At 41.1% G+C, this 27,690-nt stretch overlaps 1 protein-coding gene across 1 annotated transcript in view; it reads right to left on the bottom strand.

Moving 5' to 3' along the window:
- NCKAP5 (NCK associated protein 5) overlaps positions 1-27,690 on the bottom strand; it is a 1,037,301-nt gene that overhangs the window by 812,912 nt on the left and 196,699 nt on the right.

Below are 27,690 nucleotides of genomic sequence, written 5' to 3'. Positions count from 1 at the left end.
AATGTTTCTGACTTGGTACCATAATATTATTAATAGTCACAGGCTACAATAAAAGAAAATTAAGTGTTTATTTTGTTTAGGCTTTAGCCACTTTACCTACAGCCTTTTTCCATTACATTTGCACATAAATGAGCAACAGCCCACATTTTTTAGATGCAAATCAAGTTTGAACTTGGCTAATCATATAGTTTCCTTTCTGGTCGTCTTCCAGCCCAGTCTGAGTGTCACTCCACCCACAGGCATATTGTAGCAAACCAAGAAATGGCCATGTGGTTGATGCTCGCCCTTCTGTGATTCATTAATAGTTGTTTTTGCACAGCAACTGCGTTTTAAATCCAGTGGTACTCAAAACATTCTTTGCCATTCCAGGAGCATATCAGTTAAATGTCAGGTGAAATCAGTTGTTCAATTCCAGATTGTTTTCTAATAAATAATTGGGAACAACTGCCCTGTTTAAATAACACACACTAGAACCGAATGTCAGCATTAAGAGGTCCTCACTTTTCAGTATGGGAAGGAACTCGAAGATCTGAGACAATTCAGTGGGGCATCCAATGCCAGCTCAATGAGGATATTCCAAATTTGCTGCTCTTTCCACCATTTCCTAGGCAGGTCCTTCTAAATGAAGTGTTTGTTCTGCCTTGAGAAGATAAATTAATATTTTACATAGCAAGGATTCCTTTATTCCTTGGTGGGATACTTCTAACTTGATTTATAGGATGGTGTTTAAATGTTTAAAAGCTTTTGTATGGCAGGTTTTCAATTGATTCAAGAATTTACTTTCCCAGGAGGTTCTTGCATCAGATATTATCTCAGAAGGTTTAGTTCTAAAGGTTTGCAATCCAATCTCTCCCTCCTGTTAGCCATTTATTTCAGTGAGTACCCATTGGAACAAGCTTGGGGATTTAGGTCCAGCATCGTCAGGTGGAATGACTGCAAGTAGTGCAGTTTACCTGTGCTCCCCATTGACGGGGACCTCAGTAAGCTCTAGGAATCACAGAACTCTGGCCAGCTCGCCTTGAAATATATCATAGATTTTGGGGGCTTCTGGGAAAATGCCACAGGTTCAATGAACAGCTTATTCTGAGCAGGAAGACAGAAACACAAAGAGAATTGCTCTCTTCCCTAGGTGAGCTCAAGTACTCTCAGCGCCTCAACTGGAAACTCTACTCTTGCAAAGTGAGAGACTCCCACACTTTTTAGAGACTGAATCTGAATTTATGATAGCTTAAAATGAGCAATTAATGTGCAACCAGCATATGATCTTCCTCTCTAGCTACCTATTTCAAATTTGGTCTGCCCATTTAAGGAACCTAGAGCTAGAGCTATTGCCAAAAGCTAAAATCAGGGGATGCAAACCTGGGAGGGGAGGAGTAAACTGAGCAAGCAGGGGGTATCTAGAGCTGTGATTAGTTAAGGGATAAACAGAAAGGGGCCAACCTTTGATGACCTGACAATGTTTCCACTGACCACGATGTGTCAAATGTACGGGTTAAGAAGTTCCTTGGCTTTGTTTTATCATAGGCTACACTCCTCTTTTCTCAACCTACTAATGAAAGTACTAATAACTCGACCTTTCTTCCGTCCCCCCTAGCCAAGTGTTCCCCTCCAATTCCCCACCTAATCAGGACCCCCATTGCCACACCCAGGTGATGTGCAAGCCTTCCCTGCCTCCTTCTACAAAACTACCTTTCTTGAGTCTCAAATTTTCAAGACCATAAATTATGCTCTAATTTGAAACGGTAATAGGTGATAAACGCTTATTTTTTCTTCTTTACTTCAATTTAATGTTCATGGTGCAGAAATTTAATTTAGTAAACTTATAAAAAGCAATTTTAATAGAGCAACATAAAAAATTGAGAGCAAAGATAAAAATCACCCACAATCTTAATATCCTAATTCCATTACTTCTACCATTTTAATGGACTCAACTACCCTTTTTATATGATTTTTCATAGCTATAATCATGTTCTACATACAATTTTACAAACTTTAAAATTATTCTTGTTTCCATGGCATCATAAACATTATTTTAAAAGTTGTTACATGGCGTTTATAACTATCATTTCTAATGCCGTCATAATTTTCCTTTAGATTTCTTTAAAATTACCTGGCTAATAGACATTAATGCACTGTTTGATTCTTCCCATTTTAAATAATTTGGTGATCAAGATTTTCATGCATGTGGATTTTCAGTATTTTGGTTATTTCATAAGGATTGATTATTCCTTCTCTCTCTCTTTTGTAGGCTCCTCTTCCATTGTCCACCCTTTAAATGTCAGGTTCTCTTGACTTCCATGCCTGACACTCTTTTCATTCACCTGTTTTTCCCCAGGTAAGCTCATGTATAATCATGGTCTCAGCTCCCTAAACATTCTCCAGAGCCCCAGACCTCTATCCATTAATCCGCAAAAACCTAATCTGCACTGATACCTCAAACACTGTCCTAAACACTAACGTCTCCCAGAAAATGCCTTGCCTTCTGAGTACACAGTCCCAGGTGATGGTGTCATCCACACACGTTCCTAGATTACCAACAAGAGTAGGATTCTTCTCTCTCTCTCTCTCTCTTTCATCCATATCCAACAGGTTCCAAGTCCTCTTCAGTGCTGCCTCAGAAATCTCTTTTACACACTGGGTTGCTTCTCTTCTTGGCTTCTGCTGTGGCCACTACAATGATCCAGGTCTTTATCATCTTTTATTTAGATGATAGTTGTCTGCTAACTGGTTTCCATGCCAACCATCTCTGGCCACTGCAAACAGTCTGGCCTTAAGTAAAACTTTCCGACTTACAACTTTTATTAGTTCTTTATTTATTACTATGACTGCTTACAGCAGTGGTTCTCAAGCTTTTCTGTGCATCAGAATCACGTAGAGGACTTGTAAAACCAGCAATTGTTGGGTCCCACCCCACAGAGTTTCTGTCTCAGTAGTTCTGGAATGGGGCCAGAGAATTCACATTCCTAAATTCCCGGGTGATGCTGGTACAACGACTCTGGGGACCACCCTTTGAGAACCACTGGTCTACTAGATAGTATTTAAGTTTCTTATGCACATTTTCAGGTTGAGGCTCAATTCACCCTTTCAGCTTTACTTGGTATAATTTGCCCAGTGAAAGTTACTTTCCTGCCAGACTTAAATTCCCAACTGTGCCCAGTTCCTGTCTGATTTCAGAAATTCGCATTCTGTATATGCTCTAACCTCCTGCCTGAATAGCCTTTGTATCCAAGTTTTCTTTTTCTGCTGGCAAACAGCTACTACAAAGTTACACAGTCAAATAGGTAGCTAGACCAGGTAGGTAGTGTAAGTGCAGAAAGCAGAAAGATAACATGAAGAGAACTCTGTTTAAACGTGTAACCTCTCCTTAGCTCCTACGGATCATCATCCTAACGGTCTTGCCAAGTCTTCCGAATTTTTCAAAAGAAGCCAGAATCATTTCAGATTCCTAAGGAAAACATCCAGATTCTTGGATATTGACAATGGATTCAGAAATTTTAAAGCCATATGCTAGCTGAATTAAACATATATGCAGGCTGAATTCAAGTCAAGGCCGTGCATTTGCAACTATGCTTTTACTTATTAATTTTAGACCAGGTTCAATGTCCATTCCTCAGAGCAGATTTCCTGATACCTCCCCATATTTCCACTGTGCACACATGCATATGCAAATACACACACAGGCTTAGATTACTGTCCTTTCTGTTCGTATGCACTTTGTTAATATTTGTATGAAAGTCTATTTTAATTAAGCTGTTTATATATATCACCCCTGCTATATAATAATAAACATTAAGAGCAGAACCTGGTTCTTACACTTATTTTTATTCTTATTTCCAAATGTAATGCACCCAACAGATGCTTGTTGAAGGAAGGAAGGAAGAAAGACCAGAAGGGAGGGAGGGAGAGAAGGAGGAAGGAAGGAAGGATGATTGAATGAATAAATGAGGGTAAACTCTCCTTTTAAAACATGGCATACAGTATTTTATTCCACATTTCTCAACTTACCTTTGTGTAGCCTTCCCCACTGACATGTTAGATTTCCCACAATGAAAAATTCAGATTTCAACCATGCTCTCAACAGATGTATAGAAAAATGTTGTTCCAAGTAATCTAATATAAACACTAGAAGTATTTGGACCCAGCAGCGTTATCTTGGCCTGTCTTTCAAGAGGGAAATGATGGGTGTGATTCATGTCAATGACTAAAGGTTTCAGTATTCTCTTATCATAACTCCAGGTAATCTTTCACATGAATGCAATTAATCACAGCATTTAGCAATGGGAAGATTTATGCATCAGCTCAAGAGCCAGCTGTCTCCCACCTATCTAATCCAAAATAATAATAATAAAAATAAAAATCCTGGCAACAACAAAAAACAATGCTGTGCCGTGTCTGATAAAGCTGAAGCCCAACCCAAAAATTCTCCTCCATCCTCTCTGGGTACCTTCCTTTCACTCCTGGAACTGTCTTGTCTCCAAAACCCACATGTGAAACCAAAGCAGTCAAATATTCACAAGAATTCACATTCATTTAACCAGGGGATTTCTTGAGCCCTAAAGGGTCTTTCCTAATAAGTAACAGGTTGTCAGTGGTGCCCTTCTATGCATGTTTTCCGTCTAAATAAAACTCCTTGCAGAGTAGAATGCAATGTCAGGTTTCCCTTTCATCTTTTATTCGGCATTAAAGCATGGGGGGAAAAATATCCCTTTAAGCTAATTGAAATTTTCTTCAATTATATAGTATAACTTCATAACCTGTAGGGCTTTTCATTAACCAAGGTTCATCAATTCTAATGGAGCTCCCTCACATTGGAGAGGCCAGTGTAATTAAAGTTGCAGATTCTGCTGACAGCCTTCTTCAGTTTCCAGGGCTCTTATCAGTGGCAGAGAAGGACTCAAGGAGCATGTGATGGCCCTAAATTGTGCCTTCTGTGCCTTCCTTGTCTTCACTTTTCAGTAGAGCTAATCTCTAATGCTCTGAACTTACTCTTCATACATACTTCCCCTAAAGCCAATGATATTCATCAATAGAAAAGTACAAAAAGAAATCAGCAGGAAAATTATGCTCTAAATTGTTAAAATGGAGCCATCCATCTTTTGTTCACCTTTCCCATTCACATTGAATATGCTTTATGCTCTTATAGCATATTGATTTTTATATTATGGATGAATATTTTCTTGAGGAAAATACATCTGATTTCCCGGATTCTACAATATAAAATGCTTAAATTGATCAGATAATTGCTGATGATGCTATTACAATTGCATCTTCTCTTTCAGAACACTTTCCTATCGTTAGCTAGGTGTGAGATTGGAATTCACACCACAGTCCTCCGGTTTGAAATCACTCAGGTTACCTTAACATAACCTCAAAGTATTGCTCTGTGCAACCTCCCTTTTAAGAGTCTCAATGCTTCTCCCCAAAGCACTTTTTTATTCATGATGTTTCCTAATTAAAAAAACTGAAGGTTAGTTTGAACTACCCTAGAAAGCAATTAAACAATTTTTTCCCAAGCTGTTGACCAACAGAACCCTAATTTTACTTTTCTTGGGAGAGAAGATGAGTAGGAGCACTGCCCCTTGATTCCAGAGGTTTCATCCTAGTGACCTGGCTTCATTAGAGTTGGCTGCTCTTGCTCTAAGTCCAAGGTCAATGAACTCTGACCATTGTTTTTAGCATGTGTTTGGAGATCTGTACCATCCTCCCTTTGATAAAATCATCTTCTTGACTGATTTATTTCAGCTTGAACATTCTGCTCTATCTGCTCCAGGAAGGTCAATCTGCTTTTGATGTCCTGCCCATGCCTTATGCATCTTCCACTTAATTACACACATTCTTCTCCTACAACACTTTCCTGAACACTCTCCTGGCATTCAATTCCACATGGATCCATATTACATGTTTAAAAAGATAGAAGAAAAAAATGGGCCCTTATATAAAGAATCAAACCTTTAAAATCTTGTTTCAAACTTGTTTTCCCTTTCTGGTCCATCATGATGAATCTCATCTGGTTCCAATTATTCCAGCAAGCCCCCCACACTTCATTTACATCAGCAGTTACTTTTGTACTATTACATATTTCTAATACTCATTCCTGATATGTTTTTCTGCATTTTTCTGAGCTATCTCATTTGATAATGGAATCCTTGAGGACAATGTCCTATGTCTTCTTTGAAATTTCCTCCAGGAACCTGGATTTGGAGTCAATAAGTCTACCCCAGGACCTTCAGCATTTCTAGTAATCTCTCAGAGGCTTGACTCCTTAAATGGGGCTAATCATGCCACCTGCATGTCTCCCAGAGCACTTCATAAGCTGTCAAAGCCCATGCTCTAACAATTATGCTGCCTAAATACTGCTGACAGACATTCTAGTAAAGATCTAAGATAAACAAAGAAGGCTGTATGGTTTCACCATTCTTTTTACAGTCAACTAAAATGCATTTTAAATTTTCAACTTTTTTCTACCACCATAAAGAAGTAGAGTTCTTAAATCCAAATACTAAGGGTCAGGGAGGTACTGGAAATGTGGAAATAAGGCCTACTATGAGATTAAGTAAGCTGTCCTGTGGGCCATTGAAAGTAGAGATAATACCTTGCCTAGGGAGGGGAGTTGGCACTCGGTGTCATTGTTACCATGCAGATAAGGAAGAGGAGGAGTTTCAAGAAAAGCAGAAATCCATGTTTTTTAATAAGTGAAATGTCTAGATTTTTAAATTGCTGGCCTGTAATTAAATTCTTAAAATAAATGTATGATGGCCAAATGCCTCATTAAAGGTCTATTATACGACCTGTGGGTCACTAGAATTTGCAACTTCTGTTTCAAAGGTTTTTAAAACTGAGTTTGGATAAACAATCAATGGTTTCTGAGCCCCAGTGACAACTAATTCCGAACAAAGTTTTTTGGATATTCAGAAGACTTAAAAGACATCGTAGTATTTGTTTGCCAGGGCTGCTTTCACAAATGTCACACACTGGGTTGGCTTAAATAGCAGGAATTTATTGGCTCACAGTTTGGGAAGCTAGAAGTCTAAAATCAAGGCATCAGCAAGCCCAAATATTCTCTCCAAAGTCTGCAGTGTTCCAGTACTGACTTGCTGCATTGGAGCAAGTCATTGACTTGTATCTCTGCCTCACATCATATACATATATTTTTTATTTAATTTATTTTTTTTATTATTGATTCTGTAAAAATATTACATTAAAAAAAAATATATGAGGACCCATTCAACCCCACCACCCCCACCCCACCACTCCGCCCCCAGCAACACTCATTCCCATCATCATGACACATCCATTGCTTTTGGTAAGTACATCTCTGGGCACCTCTGCACCTCATGGTCAATGGTCCACATCATGGCCCATACTCTCCCCCATTCCATCCAGTGGGCCCTGTGAGGATTTACAATGTCCGGTGATTGCCCCTGAAGCACCATCCAGGGCAGCTCCAAGTCCCAAAGATGCCTTCACATCTCGTCTCTTCCTGCCATTCCCCATACCCATTAGCCACCATGTCCACTTTTCCCACTTCAATGCCACCTTTTCTCTGTGGACATTGGATTGGTTGTGTCCATTGCACCTCTATGTCAAGAGGAGGCTCAGATTCCACATGGATACTGGATGCAATCCTCCCGCTTTCAGTTGTAGGCACTCTAGGCTCCATGGTGTGGTGGTTGTCCTTCTTCAACTCCATCTTAGCTGAGTGAGATGAGTCCAATAAATCAGATTGTAGGTGCTGGAGTCTGTTGAGGCTCAGGGCCTGGCTATCACATTGTCAGTCCAGAGATTCAGATCCCCTAAATATATCTTAAACCCCAACACCAACTACAATTCCAGCACAGTAGCATGAAAGTCTTATGAAGAGAGATCCCATCTGAGTCCAGATTCATCACGCATAAACACCAGCTCCAAAGAAGGGCCATCTGACATGGCAGTTAACCCCATCTGCCATGACCATAGCACCCATGGATCTCTTTAGCCCTCAAAGGAACTCACATCATATATTGATCTCTTTCTCTCTCCTTGTGTCTGCTCTTCTGGTTTCCAATAACTTCTGGCTTCTCACTCCTCTCTTAATACAGCTTCTAGTCATACAAATTAAGGCCTGCCCTCATCCAATTTTTGGCCACACCTAAAAAGAACCTTAGAGGATCCTATTCACAAATGAGTCTACACCTTAATTGATAATACATCATCAAAGGTTCCTATTCACAAATGTGTTTATTCCCACAGGAATGCAGGTTAAGATCAAGAACATGTCTTTTGTTTTGGGGGACAAATTCAATCTACCATAATATTCCTTGTTATCAAAGAAGAGGAAATACTATTAAGCACCTAACTTGCATACTTAAACCATTGATTTTAATATCATCTTTTGGAACTTAAAAGGTGATTCCTATTATATTCATTTTACTGAAGGTCAAGGAGTTAGTTGCCCAAGAGCACATGATGTAAACAGTAATTGGCAGAATAATTTTAACTCAGTTCTGATTATCATCAAAATTCAGAAAGGAGTGGAACCAAACATTTAAAGACCTAGAGAATAACTGAAGGTTAAATTCTGTTGTGGTGACATTGTGATAAGACTACAGAAGACTATAGAGAAAGGAACATGATGGTAAGGAACCTATTGCTCCAAAAGACTTACTGGAGGCTATTGGTCTTGGGTTAGTTAAGATCTGATAAATGGAGGAGAGGTAGAGAATATAGCATAAATGAATACCAGGGTAAATATGAATATTTTACCATAAGGTAAAATATTAAGTCCTAATGAGGTTTGTTTTTTTTTTCATTGTTTGTTTTTTTCATTCCACCCGCTAACAAAAATCCGTCAGCATCAGTTAAGGAACATCTATTGGTTTTGCTTGATTCAGTGTTCCCCTATCTTTTGGTAACTGTACCCCTGTCTTCCCTTTGGGAAACTTTCCAGGAATTTGCTGACATGGTAGCTAGAACCACCTATACCATAGGACACTCATGTATCCAAAATCAGGAAATGAAAAAGAGGTAACACCTCGGAGGCGACACAGAACTAAACGTCCCTTCAATCCCTTGGGTAGACAATTCTGCCAGTCAGAAGATCCCAGCCAGATTGACCCCCAGTTGCTCGTGGGGGTGGCTGCTTCAATTACATGCCTTTGCATGGCCCTTCTGTCCTTTTATGATCTACTCTCACTTGTCTCCTACTCAAGGAATCATTTCCCAAATGAACTACTAGTTTCAAGCCCTTAATATATGCTCTGCCTTTGACGAAAACTCACGTTAAAACAATTCCTCATGCTGAGATTCCCAAAACTGTCCTGGGGTCCACCCTTCCCAAGGCAACATTGTTCAGGTTCTCCTCTGACACTCTGACTAACCTTATACTCTTCTAATTGCGTCCATGATTCATGCTTGTCAGCAATTTCTGTTTCTTGCCACCAAAGAACCCTAAGTGATGCATGGCTTTATTTTAAGTGTGCTTATATTATACCTTTGGAGAATAGAAGGAAAGTTCTGTTCATGAACAAAAAAAACATAAATCTTGCTGAAGATCAGCATGATTGTTGCTTTGGATGGGAAGAAATTCTGAGACATATGACAATATTATTAAATGGCTCTTGAAAAACAAACATTATGGATGAGCTGTACAGTCATCTGGCAGTGATTCATGGTGTTTCTGCCAATGCCTGCACCTGGCATGATGAAGTGTTGAAATCCAAAATTCCCTTTGAAAGCTCCTGGGCATCCAAGACTCCATAAGATTTTATACCTTCTCTATTACTCTCACTTACCACTTCTCTGAAATGACTACCTTTTCCTGTTTCTCATTTAAGGACCACTTCTTGTAGTGCATTAATCCTCATGGGAAAATGCAAATTGCTTTCTACTTCCCTAGGTGAGGAACTAGAGAACAGATGCAAGATTCAAACTCACATCTCTTGATTTTTAAAGGCATTATTTATCCACTAAAGCATGCAGATTTCCATTGCCAATGCAAATAAATGGATGAGAGTCCCACTAAATCCAAGTATATCTATCATCCATTCTTCCATCTAACTACCTAGCTATGTACCTATCTATTATCTTTCTTTTTTCCTATCTATCATACGTCTTTTCTATCATCTATTGTTATATCTGGCTATTAAGGGTCTCCAAATATACAAGCACAGCCCTTAAAACTGATCCAAATTGCAAAAAGAAATATCTACAATACTACTGTGCACCTGGTTTTTGTTCATTTTTAATCTGCTCTATCTTTTTGACATGAAATCACTGTCATGATTTCTCTGGGTGTGCAAGTTTATCTTATAGGTTACTCTTTAATATAAACTACACTAAAAGATTGTTAAAATGAAGTCTAGACTCCTCAGCTCATAGCACTCTCTCCATACGGGAACAGTCTAAGTCTAACTGACCAAATGCTAATAAGATCATAAAAATCCACGGACTAAGAAACGTGCAAATAAGTCCAAGACTTCCCTTTCCCATCCCTCACCCACATTGGGTGTGTGTGCTGAGTTTACAAAGGAAAAATGCTAAGAACAATCTACCATTTTGCTAAAGATTAATACATTTTTGATAACATTACTAAAACCCAACAGAGAAATGGGCTTTTTCTCTCAGAACATGAAATCCAGGAGCAAGATATTTTGCTTTTCAACAATGGGTTCAAAAATAGACCTTGCTATTTGGAAAGCTTTTTGAGATGTTCTAGAACAGTGATTTCTAGAATCACTCAAGGAGCTTTTAATAGTAATAATAATGATAATAATAATAAAAAGTTTCCTGGTTACCATTCCAAGCCTACCAAAGCAGAATCTCTGGCAGACAGGATCAAGTTTCCCTGGTGATTCTGATATTCAGCCAGGTTTAGAAGCCATGTGCAGAATTTAGAGTCTGAATATTAAATATGGCCTTAGCAGTTAGCATTTCAGTGTCCCCCATTATAATGTTTTTCTATTAACTTCCTTTGGATTTACATTTTGGAAGAAAAGCCTGGATGGGAAATAATTTGGCCTCTATCTTGCCCAAATCCTCCATTTTTTTAAAAAACCCTTCCAATGGTTTAATGAAGCCTTCAATAATGGATTTGTCTGCCATTGTCCTGATCCTTTATAGCTGTAATTCTGGTTGCTATTCCATCAAACTGCTCCTCTCAAAGCATGAGGACAGGCCTGGGGGAGGATGAGAAGTTATTTCCACACTGGCTGAGTCACTGGGATTGAGTCAAGAGAGCTGGAATGGAGTGGGAGAGCTCATCTGGTTCATTCCCTGTCTTCACATGGCTGAGATTTTCCTGTAGAAATATCAAGGCAGAAAGAGCCCACTGCTGGTGTTTCAATATCCCAATAATGAGTAAATTCTTCCTTAGGGCTACCTGGTGCTGCTACTGAGCCAACACACCCTACTCCCAACTGTGGATTTATTTTCATATTGATTAGGAAAGGATGGCTTCTCCCATCCTTCTTTAATTTATTCCCTAGAAACAAGAAGCTACACTTAGCACAAGAAGACGATGAATTACAATCCCAATGGAAGACTGCGTGACACCATAAAGAGAACCCTGGACTGAGTCAGGGTGGTCCCAACCCTGCCAATAACAAGATGTCAAAAATGGACTAATCATTAATATTCTTAGGTCTTAATTTCCTCCTCCGCAATTTGAAGTGGACAAAATGCTTTATAATACCTATTCTGGCTTGAGCTATATATGGCCATCATTCCATCTTTCATTTACTCCTTCACTGATGCCCTTCCATATGCCATCCCATCGTCTGGGTGCTGTGTAGAAGTTGGGAATAAGATGAACATGCTCCCTGACTGAAAATAACTTATAAGGAAAACAGATAATTAATGAATAAATTATAAATACCTAATTACATTGAGATTATTTCTGCGGAGGAGAAGAAATATGTTAAGACCATCTAAAACAACCATTTGGGCTATAATCATTCCTCCCCTAGACAGCACACCTGGCCCTCTAAATCACTGAAATGTGGAAAGGCAGACGGCCAGCACGTTCCCCAATTCTCCAACTGAACTGATTTACCCATTAGCATGCAACTGATCAATCTTATCAGATTTTGGCAGCAGCTCAATGACCATATTTATGAGGATGTGTCCAAGTTTGCTTGCAGAGCTAAACATCTAGAAAACCAATGGGGTCTCCAAACTTTAGAGTCTAAAGAGATTCTATTGTCAGCATCATTGCTTGCTAAGAACTCATGACAAGGCCAAAGTCATAAATTTAAGCCTTGGACAGGCCTGTTAGCTTCACAGAGAAAAACTGTTTCATGGCCACAAAATAAGCTATTAACACTGGCCTTTCTCCCAAGCCTGCATCATTGGCTGCAAGGGGACCCAACAGCATATGGGTAGCTTGGTCAGAACTTTCACTAGTAATGGGAAACATCTTCTGCAGTGTCCCCTTTGCTGATCACACAGCAAAATTAGTAAACTCCATTAACAAACTAGTATTTCACACTGGGGCAGCATTTTTTATTTTCTAGGATGTGTTCAGGTCAGTTGCCACATATGATATAACCAACAACTCTGTGAGGCAAATGGGATGATGCTTAGTATCACAGGCCCATCTGAAAAAGGAAATTACGGGTTAAGATGATTGACTGAATACCTCCTAAATCACATAGCTAACTGGTAAACATGAGCACACACATGCAAATGTGCACACACACACACTGACTTTGTGTCTATACCAAAGTACTGCTTCTGTAGCGAGGTAAAGCCCAAGACAAACACAGAAAGACAAATATCATATGATCATGCTCACAGAAGAAGGAAATTTCATAGAGACAGGTAGTAGATTATAGGGTACCAGGGTTTGGGTGGGGAGGGGGGGAAGGAGAGGGATGAGTGTAGAATTTGTTTGAGGTAAAGACAAAGTTGCGGTAATTGATATTGGTGATAGTGGTATGATATTGTAAATGTAATACTACTGAGTTGGGTACTTGAGGGGTTAAAATGGGAAATTTTGGGTTGTATGTATGTTACTACAATAAAAATTAAAAACAAACCAAAACCCCAAAAACCTAAATTACATGGAAGAGACTAAACTGTAGCTAGTTTCTGAATATTATATATAAGCTCATTCCATTCTTATTCAGAAAGCTTCACTGACAGTGAGGATGCTAAGTTCTGAAGTAGGTAACCATAATGTGCCTTGTTTGCTTGTTTATATATATATATATTTTAATTTTATTTATCTCCCCTTCCCCCCCCCCATTGTCTGCTCTCTGTGTCCATTCACTTTGTGTTCTTCTGAATCTGCTTGCATTATCCAGCAGCACTGGGAAACTGCATCTCTTTTCTGTTGCATCATCTTTCTGTGTCAACTCTCCGTGTATGCGGCGCCATTCCTGGGCGGATCTCCTTGCAGGTCGCACTCCTTGCGTGTAGGGCTCCCCTATGCAGGGGCACCCCTGCGAGGCACGGCACTCCTTGCATGCAGCAGCACTGTGCATGGGCCAGCTCACCACATGGGTCAGGAGGCCCTGGGATCAAACTCTGGACCCTCCCTATGGTAGGTGGACGCTCTATCAGTTGAGCCATGTCCACTTCCCTGTTTATATTTTTTAAGGGAAAAAGTTTTTAGGTAATAACAAACATTTGTTCAGTCTTTTGAGGTGCATTCTTGGCAATCCTTCCTATGTGTACCTGCAGGTTAAAGTTTCAAAATCCTTAAACACACACTGGGAAACGGAACCAGAGATGACTGCTGGATTGGTAGTCAACACACGTGAATTACAGAAATCAGGCTTTAGACAGCTGAGCTCAACTCACGTTCTCAGAGAGAAATTTAGATTCTGTGACAGGTGGCCTAGTGAACTTTTAAAGATTTATTTTTATTTATTTCTCTCCCCTTCACACCCCCCCCCCAGTTGTCTTCTCTCTGTGTCCATTCGCTGTGTGTTCCTCTGTGACCGATTTTATCCTTATCAGCGGCACAGGAATCTGTGTTTCTTTTTGTTGCGTCATCTTGTTGTGTCAGCTCTCCCTGTGTGCAGCACCATTCTTGGGCAGGCTGCGCTTTCTTTTGCACTGGGTGGCTCTCCTTATGGGGTGCACTTCTTGCGCGTGGGGCTCCCCTACATGGGGGACACCCCTGCATGGCATGGCACTCCTTGCGCGCATCAGCACTGCTCATGGGCCAGCTCCACACGCGTCAAGGAGGCCCGGGGTTTGAACCACAGACCTCTCATGTGGTAGAAGGATGCCTTAACCACTGGGCCAAGTCTGCTTCCCCATAGTGAACTTTTAAAAATATCTTTTCCTCTTAGTAATTACATGAGAGGCCAAGATTTTGATGTTGCTAAATAGCACCAGGCATTATGAAGGGCTCCTTATTGATTTAGTTCTGATCAAAACGAGTAGCCATCCATTCATGAGAATCATCGATAGACACCAGATGGCTCAGTTGCACATTGTGTTCCCAGCCATTCAGTCTTTGAGCGCTTTTTCACAAGGGCGATTATCGGCTGAGACCTTGTTAGGGAGAGACAAACCCTTAGGAAAAAACGGTTCCCGTGATTCTGAGCTGCACCCTGGAAAACAGAGCCTAGCGCCCTGCGGGAGTCAAAGGCACCGCCTGATCCGCATCTTCGAAGGCACGGCTTAAAAATAGCTCAGGGCACTTTCCTGTTTGGAGAACTCAGTGACAGCCGTTCATAGCCCACATTTCTTCCATTCCTCCTACCCCCACCGCAAAGAGAGAAACAAATTAGCTCTGGCTTTAGGAATGGACATTATTCAACATTAATGCGCCTTCAAAAATAGCACAGGAAGAGACACAGACACAATGACGGGGAAAAATGAGGAAAACGCTGAAGGAGTGGAGCGCGCAGGGAGGAGATGCTTTTAAACAATGAGAAATTTTGTATAAGCAGGAAGACAGGGAAGAAAGGGCGGCATTTGCAAAGGCTGACTGTGAGGAGTTATGTGACTAGACCACTGTAATGGGGGGCCTGAAATCCGGGGATTTTGTTGACTCTCACTTGCTCTCTTGGGCATGCCTTCTGCATCTCTGCATCTCACCTGAAAATGGGCATGGAGTGGAGGAAAAAGAGCTCGTTTGTCTCTACACATCCTGTCGGATACTAAAAATGTTCTATTGTATGACAGTATAGAAAATGTGGGTTATTGGGCTGTGGAGACGTGGGAGGAAATACTAGATATTTAAGTGTCAGTTTCCTGGAGAGGGGAATAAAAGTAAGAAAGATATTAGTGGCCTGAAGATGATGCAAACTGAAGAACAGCTGGCTTTGTGGCCACTTTCCTTTCCCAGAAGGCTGTCCTACTTCCTAGGTTATAGCAGCAATACCCACAGAGAAGAAAGGTCCCAATCTCAGAGACCCACAACCACAATATTCCTTCCTGACTTCACAGGTGCCCACCAAAGCTTCCCTGTCAAAGCTCACAACTTCAAGATGGCGAAATGCGTGGCCTCTGGTGGTGATGGTGGCACAACATTGTAAGAGTAATTAAGGCCACGAATTATGCACTTAAAAATGGCTAAAATCGTCAGTTTTACACTGTGTATGTTTCCCCAAATTTTAAAAAAGAGTCAACTACAAAAAATAATTACAAGGTCTCTGACTGAAAGCCATACAGCCTGTGGGTCAAGAACTCAGATATTGGAGCTAGATAGACCTATGCTTTGGGCTCTGCTGAGAACTAGATGTATGACCATTGGTGAATTATTTAATCTCTTAATCTCTGATCGGTAGTTGTTGTTTTATTTTAGTTTCCCAAGTTGGGGGCAGAAAGGCAGGTATTAGTTTTTTAAATGTAGTTTTCAATATTCATGATGCAGAGTAAGCACTCAATATTTATTACCCACTAAGGCTCACTAATGTTATTTCTTTTTTTTTAAGATTTTTTAAAAATTTCTTCCCCCTCCTCCTCCCCTTCCCCTCCCCTCCTCCTCCCCCCACCCCAGTTGTCTGCTCTCTGTGTCCATTCACTGTGTGTTCCTCTGTGACCGCTTCTATCCTTATCAGGAATCTGTTTCTTTTTGTTGTGTCATCTTGCTGTGCCAGCTCTCCGTGTGTGCGGCACCACCTCTGGGCATGCTGTACCCTCCTCCATGCTGGGCAGCTCTCCCCACGGGGCGCACTCCCTGCGCGCGGGGCTCCCCTACGAGGGGGCACCCCTGAGTGGCAGGGGACTCCTTGCGCGCATCAGCTCCACACGGGTCAAGGAGGCCGGGGGTTTGAACAAGGACCTCCTATATGGTAGGCAGATGCCCTATTCATTGGGCCAAGTCACTAATGTTATTTTATGGAGTGTTTTACTTGCCTAGCTGGGAGATAGGTTTTTTGTTTGCTTTTCCCAGAGCCTTTGATCTTTCCAATCACCCTACCATCTTTGATGAACAACAACAACAACAACAAACTTTCTAGAATGGACTGGTCAATCAGCATTTGATCAGACATTGATTAGAGAGCTCTATCAAGCATGCAAAAATCGGTCCTTAAGATGCTAATTTAGACTTCTTAGTGAGCAAATCAAAGTATTTAAAAATGGGACTCCAATTTTATAGAGTTACCTAGGGAAACAAATGCAAATTGGATTGAGTAATTTAAAAGATAGACCTTGCCATCCAGCCTACTATATGCACAATATTTCCCTTACACTTCTACCCTGTCCTTCAAGGAATGAGACATAGCATGGCTCCATTTTGACAATCTCAGAAAGCCTTTCATGTGCAAGATTAAAATCTGTTATTAAAACAAGACTGGGTATTTCCTCTGGTTCTGCTTTGGTTGAACTGTGCTGACAAATTAGCCAACAATAGATGGAAATTGTAGGCACATGTGCTTATCTGAAGCAAGGCTCCTAAAGTACATGGCAGGCTTTTCCACCAACATGGTGGTTGGATCATCTGAAAAGGCTCCCAAAAGACAAATTATCCTAAGTAAGGGAAAGAGGTAATGAGGGACTACTTGATATTTGGGGATCTGAAACTTCAGAATGGGTTACCTAGGGATCTTTCCTAGCAGAACCTGCAGAATAGAAGACCTTCCATCCAGCAGAACTCATGGCAGTCCCTGTATGAAAGCAAAGCTTTGATGGGAATCATATTTTCTAGTATTTATACTTCTTAACTCAGATTATCAAGCTTGACTTGATTCTATTACAGCTAAATAGGATCAAACCATTTTTTAAAAAATGTTTATTGGAGTATATCATTAATACATGAACATCATAAACCATAAGCATGTAGTAAAAGTTGTGAACTTACAAAACAAACATGTATATCATCATACAAGGCTCCCATATATCTCTCCACCACCACCACCTTGCACTGCTATGAAACAATTTTTACAAACTATGGTAGAGCATCATCGAAATTTTACTACTTACTACAGACCACATTGTACATTTGGTTTATTTTTCCCCAACCCACCCAAGTATTAACACCTATATTAGTATATATATTTGTTAATGTTCATGAGAAAATGTTCTCATATTTGTCTTCTTAACCACAGTCCATCTTTTATCACTGGATTCCCTATGTTATAGATTCCCATGCTTAGTACGATCTATCCAAGGCGTATACATTTGGTGGCTCACATTTCCATCACAGAGATGTGCTATCATCACCTCAGTCAATTTTAGAACATTTTCATTACTCCAAAAGGAAAAATCCCACACCCCTTAAACCCTCCCTTAGAATTGAAATAATATCTTCTTGCCATGAGGTAAAATATTACAAAGCTAATGTTAAACTATCGTCCATAATCATAACATTTTAATGTTGGAAGAAATATTATAAACTCTTTAGATGAGGGGAAGTGGCTGTGACTTAATCAGTTGGGCTCCCGTCTACCATATGGGAGGCCCTGGGTTCACGTGCCAGGGCCTCCTTGTGAAGGCAGGCTCGCCCACACACTGTGGAGAGCTGCCCAGTCTGCAAGCGCTGTGGATAACCAACTCAGCAAGGTGATGCAACAAAAAGGGAGACAAGCAAAAACACAGAAGCACACACAGCGAATGGACACAGAGAACAGACAACAAGCAAGCCTCGGGGGGGGGGGGGATAAATAAAAATAAAATACAGACACAGAAGAATGCACAGCAAATGGAAACAGAGAGCAGACAGCATGCAAAACACCGCAAGGGGCAGGGGGAAGCTTTAGATGAGCCCCATTATTTTATTTGCCAGGTAACTACTTGTGTATCTTTTAAAGTAGAACACAAATGACCTCTTAGTCTAATGTAATCATGCTACATGTGCCCTGTTTTTGTTTTTGTTTTTCTGGGATGAATGAATCTCTCTAAATAGCCTTGTCCTGGACACTGAGCTTTCAATTTGAAATGGACATGGTGACAGAGTTATATCTAAGAACCTAGGAACCCACAGGTTCAGTCTAAGTGGTGGAAGTTGTAATATTCAGCTCTTTAAAGCTATGGAGTCAATTTCACACCAGGAAATACCCAGGCTCTAAAGGGGAGACTTTTAAGGGCAATGAGGAAAAGTGGCTGTGGAAGAGGCTGGGAGAAAACAGGCTCAGGATCCTGACAGGTGGCTGGAGCTTCTCCAGGACGGGGAGCATCAAGGATCTCCCCTTGACAGCCTTGCCCTGTTCTGACACAGCAGTTTCCCAAATGTCCAAAGTAGGGTCACACATGGTAGGACCCTCCCTCTGCCCAGCACTGATGACTAAAACTCTGGAGTTGGGTGCAGCCCCAGAGCTGCAACAGCCCACACTCATTTTCTGAGCGGAGCCTGCCTAGCACACAAGTCCCAAGCCAGGCCAAGGATGAGCTGTGACGAGAAGTTACGGGGCTTGTTTCTCTAAAGCCTCAAGTATCACCTGTTTCATGTGATTCTAAACCTGGCCCAGAAAGCAATACACGTAAAGAAGCCTATCAACACTGCTTTGGGATTTCTCATGTCTACAGAGTAAGCAGTTAAGACTCTGTCCCCTGGCAAGAATGGTGTGTGCAGAAAAGTGCAAGAGAATCACCAAGGTTATGCTGGAATCCAAGACCATCTCTAAGCAAACAGAATTAGGCGGGCAAGAGGAAAAAAAGACAAAGGGTAAAGACAAAAGATTCCATCAAAAATTCAAAATGCAAGTGGAATTGCACAGCCCATGCTCTGTACTGTCACTGTCAGCTTAATGTTGAAATGGTCCCAAGAGGCAGGATTTGCTCAGGAGGAAAGTCAAGTGAGGGCACTGGGAGAGGGAGTCACTTTACATATCATCATGCAGCATAAACCAGTATTTTTAATAGTTCTGGGCATAACAAGTCAAACCTGGGATGCTAGTCCCAGGAAACAAAACTGACATGGTTGACTACAAATTTTTCTGGTGCCTGATTCCAGGAAACGTTCATTTATAGCCAGATCTTTTTGGTAGGCTCATGTGATGACTGCTTTGCATTTAGTGGGTTCATAATCTGAGTTTCATGGTTTCTGTTAAGAGGGTGAGTTTTCCTCAAGGTGAGGTCTAACTGAATTCTGCTTATGTTTCCAAAAAATTTAGAAGCAATTTCAGGGAAACATTAAGCTTGTGGAAATGGGAAAAGAAGGGAATTTGGATCAAGAGCTAAAGGAAGTAAGGAATTCTGGAGCTCATCTCATGTTCATCTAAGATTCTTTTCCATATTGCTCAGCGTTCATTTGCTTAATAAATAAATATGTATTCCATGTTCATGACTTGCTTGGTCCTATTTGGGGACCCAGAAAAAGCTGTAATCAAGTGCATTTGCAAACTTGCAAGCTATTGGAGAGATAGTTGTTACACACACAAATAAGTATGTGAGGTAATATAATGACAACCACTCTGAATGAAACAATAGCAGGGAGTGGAGGTGAGCTGGTAGTGTGGTCGGGGAAGACCCTGAGGAGGTGGTGGTAGAAAGTGAAGGAGGGAGGCTTGACCAGATGTGAAGCAACTGTCAGCCTCTGCTCTGAGGAGATGGGAGTATTGTTTGCTCAAGGGCCTCAAGATGATCAACACGCCTGAAGCCAAAACGGCCAGGAGATGAAGTGAAAGCAAGGGACAGTGGGCCCTGCCTGTAGGGCCTCTTAGGTGACGAGCTCAGCCCACTGCTTGCACCATATAGGTTTACAATTTGTTTATGCTTGTTGATAAAAGCTTGTGAACGTTTAATGAGTTTCTTTGTAGATGTGCTTAAATCTTGTTCGTGTATTTTTTTTAAACAAGCTGACTTATTATTTTTTTAAGATTATTTATTTATTCCTTCCCCCCTCCCCCACCGCTTGCTTGCTGTCTGTTCTCTGTGTCCATTCGCTGCATGTTCTTCTGACTCTGCTTGTCTGCCTTTGTTGTGTCATCTTGCTGCACTAGCTCTCTGAGGGCGTGGGCCGTCAGCTCTCCTCAGGCGCAGGCTGTTAGCTCTCCGTTGGTGTGGGCCAGCTTGCCTTCACAAGGAGGCCCTGGGAAGCAACACAAGGCCTCCCATATGGTAGATGGGAGCCCAATCAATTGAGCCATATCCGCTTCCCTTGTTGGTGTATATTTACTGCTCATAATGTAGCAATCATACTTTTCTTCAGAAATCTCTTCTGTGTGGCCTTCCCAGGTACTTCAGGCCAGAAGGCTTGCTTCTTTCTCTGATACTGATTCATACTAGGACAGAACTCCCCCCTGCTCACCCTCCCAAATACCTGGTCTTCAGTATCCCATACAGGATCCTAGTGTTTTATGTATTAGGGACCATCAAATGGGGATCGTAGCACTAGTTCCTACCTTAGGGCATGGTTGCAGAGAGGATAGCATATTCAAAGAGTACTCAGTATGGGAATAACTGTTAATAGACCTTGGCTTCTTGTGAAAAGGGGCTGTGTCTTTGATTTTTAGTTATATCCTGAAGTCTCTATAACACAGTGTGTCCCCTGTCCTTGCTCTCTGAAGGTAGTATAATGTGCTCCAAAAAGCACTAGGTTTGAAATCATCAGGGGTAGAATTCTCTCCAGGCTCTATTGCTTACTAGCCATAGGAACAAGAGCAAAGGGCATTTAACTGCTCCAAGGCAAGCCTCAGTCTCCTCATCTATAAAATAGGGATAATCCTGCCAACCCGCAGGCACATAAGATGCAACCTATACAACAATTGATGAAAAGAAGAAAGCATTTCTTGCTCTAAATTTCTGATTCTGTATCTCTTAGCTCTTGATGATCTCATATGAAATCCAGTTATGTGAATGCACAGCTTAAAGAGGAATTCATGGACTATGTACTTGAGCAGCTGTCTCTGATATGGCCTTCACAGAGTGGAAGACCAGGGAGTGGTCTGGGCCATCTCACTGTTGCACAGAGCAGAAGTTACAAAGAAAGGGCTGGGGTCCAAGGTACATATGACTCAGCTCATGGCTATCAGGATCTGATGTGTTTCTTTCCAAGGCAAAATGTCATTAATGGTTCCTGCACTGGTAAATGTGACACATTGTTTTGTATTTGTTCCAACTTCAGTTCCTCTCTCTGACACGGCTGTGTGATGTTCTAAACTTCTCACCAAGGGGCAAGGCAAAGTTGGCTGGAGGGTAACTGTACCTGAATAGACATGTCCAGCAACCTTTTGCAGCTCTCAGTAATACTCTAGTCTTGAGGTGATTTGAGTATGGCCGATAGAGTTCAATGTGTTTTGGAGAGAGCCAGGTGCATAGCAAAGAAAAAGGCAGGCCTGTGTGCCAACACAGTCCCATAGCACAGGAAGAAGGTGGGACAGGAGGAGGGAAAAGGAAAGATAGCTATAAGTAACAATTACCATTAGCCAGGGACCTGATATCTTCATACCATCTTGTTCAAGACTGTCACATGATCCTTATCATGACTCTGGGAAGTGTAAGAAATGCAGCAACATCATGGGCATCACTAAAATATTTTGTAAACCCAATCTCGGAATACCACACATGCAGGGAATTTTATGTGTCTGTGTTTTTTTTTCATAGAGGGATCCCAAACACCAAGAATGATACCTGTCAGATAATTGGTGCTCAGTAAATAGTGAAAAAGTAAGAGAAAGAATGAATGAATGAGATTCTTATCTTGGGTTTCCTACAAGATCCCAAGGGAGTTTATTTTGCAGTTGCATAGCAGTCTGTGTTTAAACAGCCATCATCCTGTATACAATTAAACACTTTTCACTAATTATTTTATATGGCTAACTTTTCCATCTGCCTACAGTGCAGTGAAGAGCAATAATTAGAATAGGCAGTGCTGTCTGAAGAAAGAACAGTGATTAAACTAAATAAATGATGTGTCAGCAGAGAGGACGGGGAAGGTCCAAGTGTAGCCAATCCCTTGCACTCCATCACCAGAAGACTTCACTGCTTACTTTCTGGGAAGCATTGAATCAGAGGGATAGAGGTCATATGTTTCTTACTTGCACAAGACATCATTCTAACCTCAGGGAATGTTGGGTATATGAGACTAAATCGGCCATCCTTTAACGTGTTCTACAGGGATGCTCCTTCTTTGGTTGGCTTTCCTTTTCATGGCTTACCTGCCATGGACCATGAGGTAATCTCTGGAATGGGGATGAAGAAGCCCCTGTGGGACTGCTTTCCTCTTCCTTTTCCCATTAAATGGACTTACCTGTGTTTGCCTCTGCAACTTGCAACTGACTCTTTATTGCACCTTAACTGTCTATCTTCGCCTGGCCAAAATGGAATGGATCAACCAACAAATTTGCTACCAGGGCCTTACTTCTCTCATGCTAAACCTGGGGACTAGGACTTTCCCTTTCTCTCTGCTCTTTTTTAATAAGATTTCTCAGTTCTGCCCCCAAAGTAGCCCTCACAATGACCTTGTCCTCTGCACTCTCACAGCCATGGTCTTCTCTCAACCTTTTCTTGAGTCTTCCCTGAACCAACAGAAATTCTTCTTAACAGGTTACCATGAAAGTCATGCACTCCTACAGCCCATTTTCCATACTTCCACCCAGATGTGATTCTAATAGGCAATCCTAACTCTATGCCATTATGTAGGAAAACCAATTCCTTACCACAGAATATAAGACTTTCCATGACATGGCTCCTCTCACCCTCTCCAGCTTCATGTCCTGCCTCTCCTCGGGGGACACACCACGGACTTGCTGTTCCTGAAACACTGCACCTCTCACACTGCTGTGCGTTTCCCCACATAGTTCTCTGTCCAATATGCCCTTCCCTCTCTGTCTCCCTTACAATATCCTCTCTACCTTTCAACCTACCAGAGGATTAACCCTGGTCTGAATCTCTGGTGGGTTTCTCTTTTCCCATAGGCTGATGTCCAACCCACCTCTGTGTTTTCCCAGTACCCTCTCTTTTTATCACAGCAATGGTTACACTAGATTAAAAAATTCTTTCTTTACTTTTCTTTGAGATAAAATACAGTTTCATATTCATATACAGACACCTGACAAAGTTCTTAACACACAACAAATGGGCAATAAAAGCTTGCCAAATGGATAAACAAATAAATGCATCGGTATCTCTCAAAACTGCCCCATCCATTTTCCAGCTGGTAATTTAGTAGCTGATTTCCCAAGGGCCAGAAAACAGCCACTTATTTCCTTTAAAACAATCCACTACACTGCTAATGCCACTTGAGAGGGAGAGGGGATTGAAAGCATGCCCAGACCAGGGCACTTGGCCTGTAGGACGGGAAGGAGGCACATGTGTCCATGTGCGTAACAATTACCTGACTGCTCTGTATGACAGGAGAGATGGAAAACAGGCTGCTTGGCAGAGAGTTCTGTGGTATATGCTGCCTTGTCCTCCATTCTCAAGGACAAGAGGATGGACAGACCAGCAACACACCAACTGTCATTTCAGCACAGTTGACCTGGGGCTGGCCACGCAGATCTGCACACACAGAGTGGACAGATACCCTTACCTGCCAGGAACAATTCTGACTTAAAGCCTCATCTGAGATTTGTGAAGTCCAACCACAAAGCAGCTCCTTCAATTACTGCCACCACTGTTTCAAGATAGCCAGTTTCTGAAGGACTGCAGTTACTTGGGTGTTGTAGAAAGACTCCTGAACTATTGAAAATCAGGAAAATTTTGGAGGCTTTAATCCAGACACATGGCACAGATGGGGAAGGGGGGATGTAACTACTCACACCTAGGAATAAACCCAGCTAACTCTTCTGCACAGTGTAACTAGTAAGAGACCAGGGTAAAATTACCAGCTAAACATTATATTTCAAATATAAAACCAGTAAAGTATTTCCCTGCTGGTGACTCTCTGGCAAAATTTTATACCTCACTTATACAATGTCATGAAGTCTTAAGATCCAAATTAAATGAACATGCTAGCTTTGACAGATCTTGTGTTTATTCAGAAGTTTATTAAAGTCAGGAGTGGGTGCAAAACCTGACAGTACTGAAGGCTACAAGGTGGGAATTTTTTGTTGTTTAATTTGTTTTTTGTTTTTTATTTTGCCAGTGCTTCAGTCAAATATATCTAACAAAATACTTTTGGAGATGATGATATTAGCAAACAATGTCAACTTTTTTGACACTACAAACAGATACAACTTGCTTAATGAAGCAGCCCTGATGAATTCTTGTTGAATCTTTGTTTACAGCAGGAAGAAGCTTTGCAGAAGGTATGGAAACCTTGCTCACCGAAACACAGTTCACTGTGTGAGTGAACCCTCTGGAACCCATGCTGGGGCTACTTGTGCATTTCTAACTGAAAATTACCTGCTTTATTGAAATCACATTTCCTACTATTCCTCACAGTCAGCACTGACCCCAGAAGGGAACTAGAATACCATCCTCCAATTACAAAGTAGAAGTTACTAGGTTCATAAAGGGGCATAATCCTGGGTGAGGCAAACTAACATTGACTCAGCCTATGGTTCCCAAACTGTGGTCTCCAGCCCAGCAGCATTGGTATCACAAGGGAGCTTGCTAGGAACTCAAATTCAGACCTGCTGAATCAGCAACTCTGAGGGTGGTTTAACAAGCCTTTCAGGTGATTCTGGTGCACACTCAGGTTTGAAGCAGTATCGGGATTTCAACTTGCCATCTATTTGGAAAAATTAGACCAGCATATGAGAAGAGGGAAAGACAGAGTTTCTTTATGATGGAGTCAAAAAGTTGTATACAAAATTTTTCTATCTTTGCAAAGAACTACTTATAGAAACTAAGCACAATGAGATTAGATATTTGAAAAACAGCAGCAACCAAGCCCAGAAAAAATGTTTTTCTAACAGAGTAACAAAGATTATATTTCTAATTACCAGGAGCATTGCTTAGCGCTGTCAGGACAAATGCAAACTCCTGAATTAATTCATATTCTGGGCTGAATGAACGTGCAAGGCTTATTCCCATGGAAACCAAGCTCTATACAGATTGATAGGGTTATAGAGCATATAACTGAGCTAAGGCAATAGCCAATTTTAAAAGATTAGCATTGACAATTTGACGGAACACATTTATTTCCCAACTACCAGAAGCGCCTCATCTATATTCAAGGAGAAAGGACTGTCAAAATTTGATTTAAGAGACAAGGAAGATAAAAACCTATGACAACATAGTCTATCATCTTTGAGCTCTGGCCAAAATGAGGCAGAAGCTCTGTTTTCTTAATACTCCTCTAATTACAAGGAGACCGTTTTGAACATAGATGTTAAGCCCGGTTGCTATGGCTTTCTGCCTGAGAGTTCCAGAGCATGCCAGGTTTCAGTATGAATGGGACTAAGATGCTCATGCAAATAGAGTTTCACACCCAACTCTAGCCACAGAGTACCCCATTAGGAAGATTCCATGGAGGTAGCAGAATGCTAACAGGGGCCCACTATCTCCTGACTTTCCTCAATTCCTCTGTGAATTTCACAGATCACCTTGTTATACAGGGAACTTTTCCTTTGTAAAGGACTGCTTCAAAGAGCAGCAGGTCTGCTGTCTGTCCTTCCCTCTGAGCACAGTAAACCACGTGGTTCCAAAAGATGTGTTTATTCCGTGGGCAATTTCATTGTTCCTAAATTTCATATATGACTGTGACCGAAGGAAAGAAGGAAAACAAGATGTTGAAAGCAGAGCTAATTATGCTCAGATACAGACCTTTGTCTTTGGTAAATAACAGAGAAGTAACTACAGGGGATTTTATCTCTATGTCCTCAGAGAGAGAGAAAGAGCCTCAGGTAACATAAACCAACCGGAATGTTTAAAATGAGCAAATACTGGTCCCCAGAACTGTGCTTATGTCTAATATCTATTCAGATACTTAAGTTATATTTTTCCTTCAAACTTTTCTACTTTTCTAATCTCATGGCTTCTCAGAAAGAATAAACCTTTCAAATTTCATGCCAGGTTTCAGTGATTTCGGTTTTTGTCAGGAAAAATCGTTAATAACATATATCCCTATTTTGAGGTTTTTTCTGTAAATCAGGGGTTCTTAACCTTTTTTGTTCCACTGACCCCTCTGCCAGTCATGTGAAAATGATGCAGCTCTTACTAAGTCCATACTATACTGTGTACTGTTTAATAAATATATCACACCCACACCAACACGTCCCCACAAGAATGTCTTTTCGAATTTCAGTTATGCCCATGAACCCCTTGTTAAGAATCCCTGCAAATGCTCAGCTTTGGGAACTTGGCCTTAAGTTTTGAAGATCAAGTGAGAGTTTTCAGAATTTCATATTTTGGAAAGTATAGAGAGACAACAGCTTTATGGTGAGCAAATTCCTTAACAAGGCAGGGTCTAGACAAGTTCACTGATTGTTTTCACAGTATTTGTATTTACATAGAATTAGAATATTTGTGAGGAAGGGAATAGAGAAGGGAGGGGAGGGGAGAGGGGAAGAAAAGGGAAAGGGGAGGAGAGGGGAGAAAAACAAGCAGCAAAGACATCCTGTAAGAGAAGAAGGAAGCAATTTTCCCCATATGTTTTGTGTTCAGCTGTATGACCCAAAGGTCGTGAGGAGGTGAAGAAGTTTATACTTTTTCACCGAGAGGTGATCCCCTCACACACTAAAGCTTGACATGATTATCTCAAAAGCTTTGATAGTTCATTATCTCAGTGTACACAGAGTCATTGTTTTATGACTCCAAGCATAACACAGTCCTTTCTGGAATCTAGCAGTCATGCCCTGGTCAGTGACCTCTTGGTTCAAGGAACTTGCTGATTGACAAGATTTTTTGAGCTCTAATACAGGTCGCCAACCCAAGATGGTTTTCTTTGCCTGGGAAAGAGGGTGCACTTGAAGACTATGACGTTATCAGTGATGTTCTAGTTAGTGGACTGAGCTGCCAGATGCCAATGGCTTTATCTTTTTGTTTGCAACTTGCATGGTTTTGGCCAAAATCACATAAAGGGTTATACAAAAGGAAGCATGGCTATGTTTTGGTTTGACATCCAAACCAAATTGGCAAAATGTGCCAGCTTTTAGTCAGTATGAAAAGTTTTCTATTATCTGGGGGGAGAGATGAATATTTAACTTGTGAAGTTTATTTGCAAGTTAAGCTACTATCATGAAAGGGAAGTACCCAGGTTGTTCTGTCTCAACCTTCTGTGGGTGCTCAAAATGCAGATGGCATCTCTTGAACACAAAAGCCATTCAGAGAAACCATTGCCAGGTGGACACAACTTCTTGCTGCCTCATCAGGGGCATACCACAAAAAATGAAATAGGACGCACTGCCTAGAAAATGGGACACAGAAGCCAAAATATTCTTATTTAGTAAGTTCCTTGATTTTCAGAGGTAAAGAATGGACCCTAAC

This window comes from Dasypus novemcinctus, chromosome 7 (genome assembly GCF_030445035.2).
Source record: "Dasypus novemcinctus isolate mDasNov1 chromosome 7, mDasNov1.1.hap2, whole genome shotgun sequence".
In the NCBI taxonomy this organism is placed as follows: domain Eukaryota; kingdom Metazoa; phylum Chordata; class Mammalia; order Cingulata; family Dasypodidae; genus Dasypus; species Dasypus novemcinctus.
The sequence above is the reverse complement of the archived record's forward strand: the minus strand, read 5'-3'. Positions and strand labels throughout refer to the sequence as shown.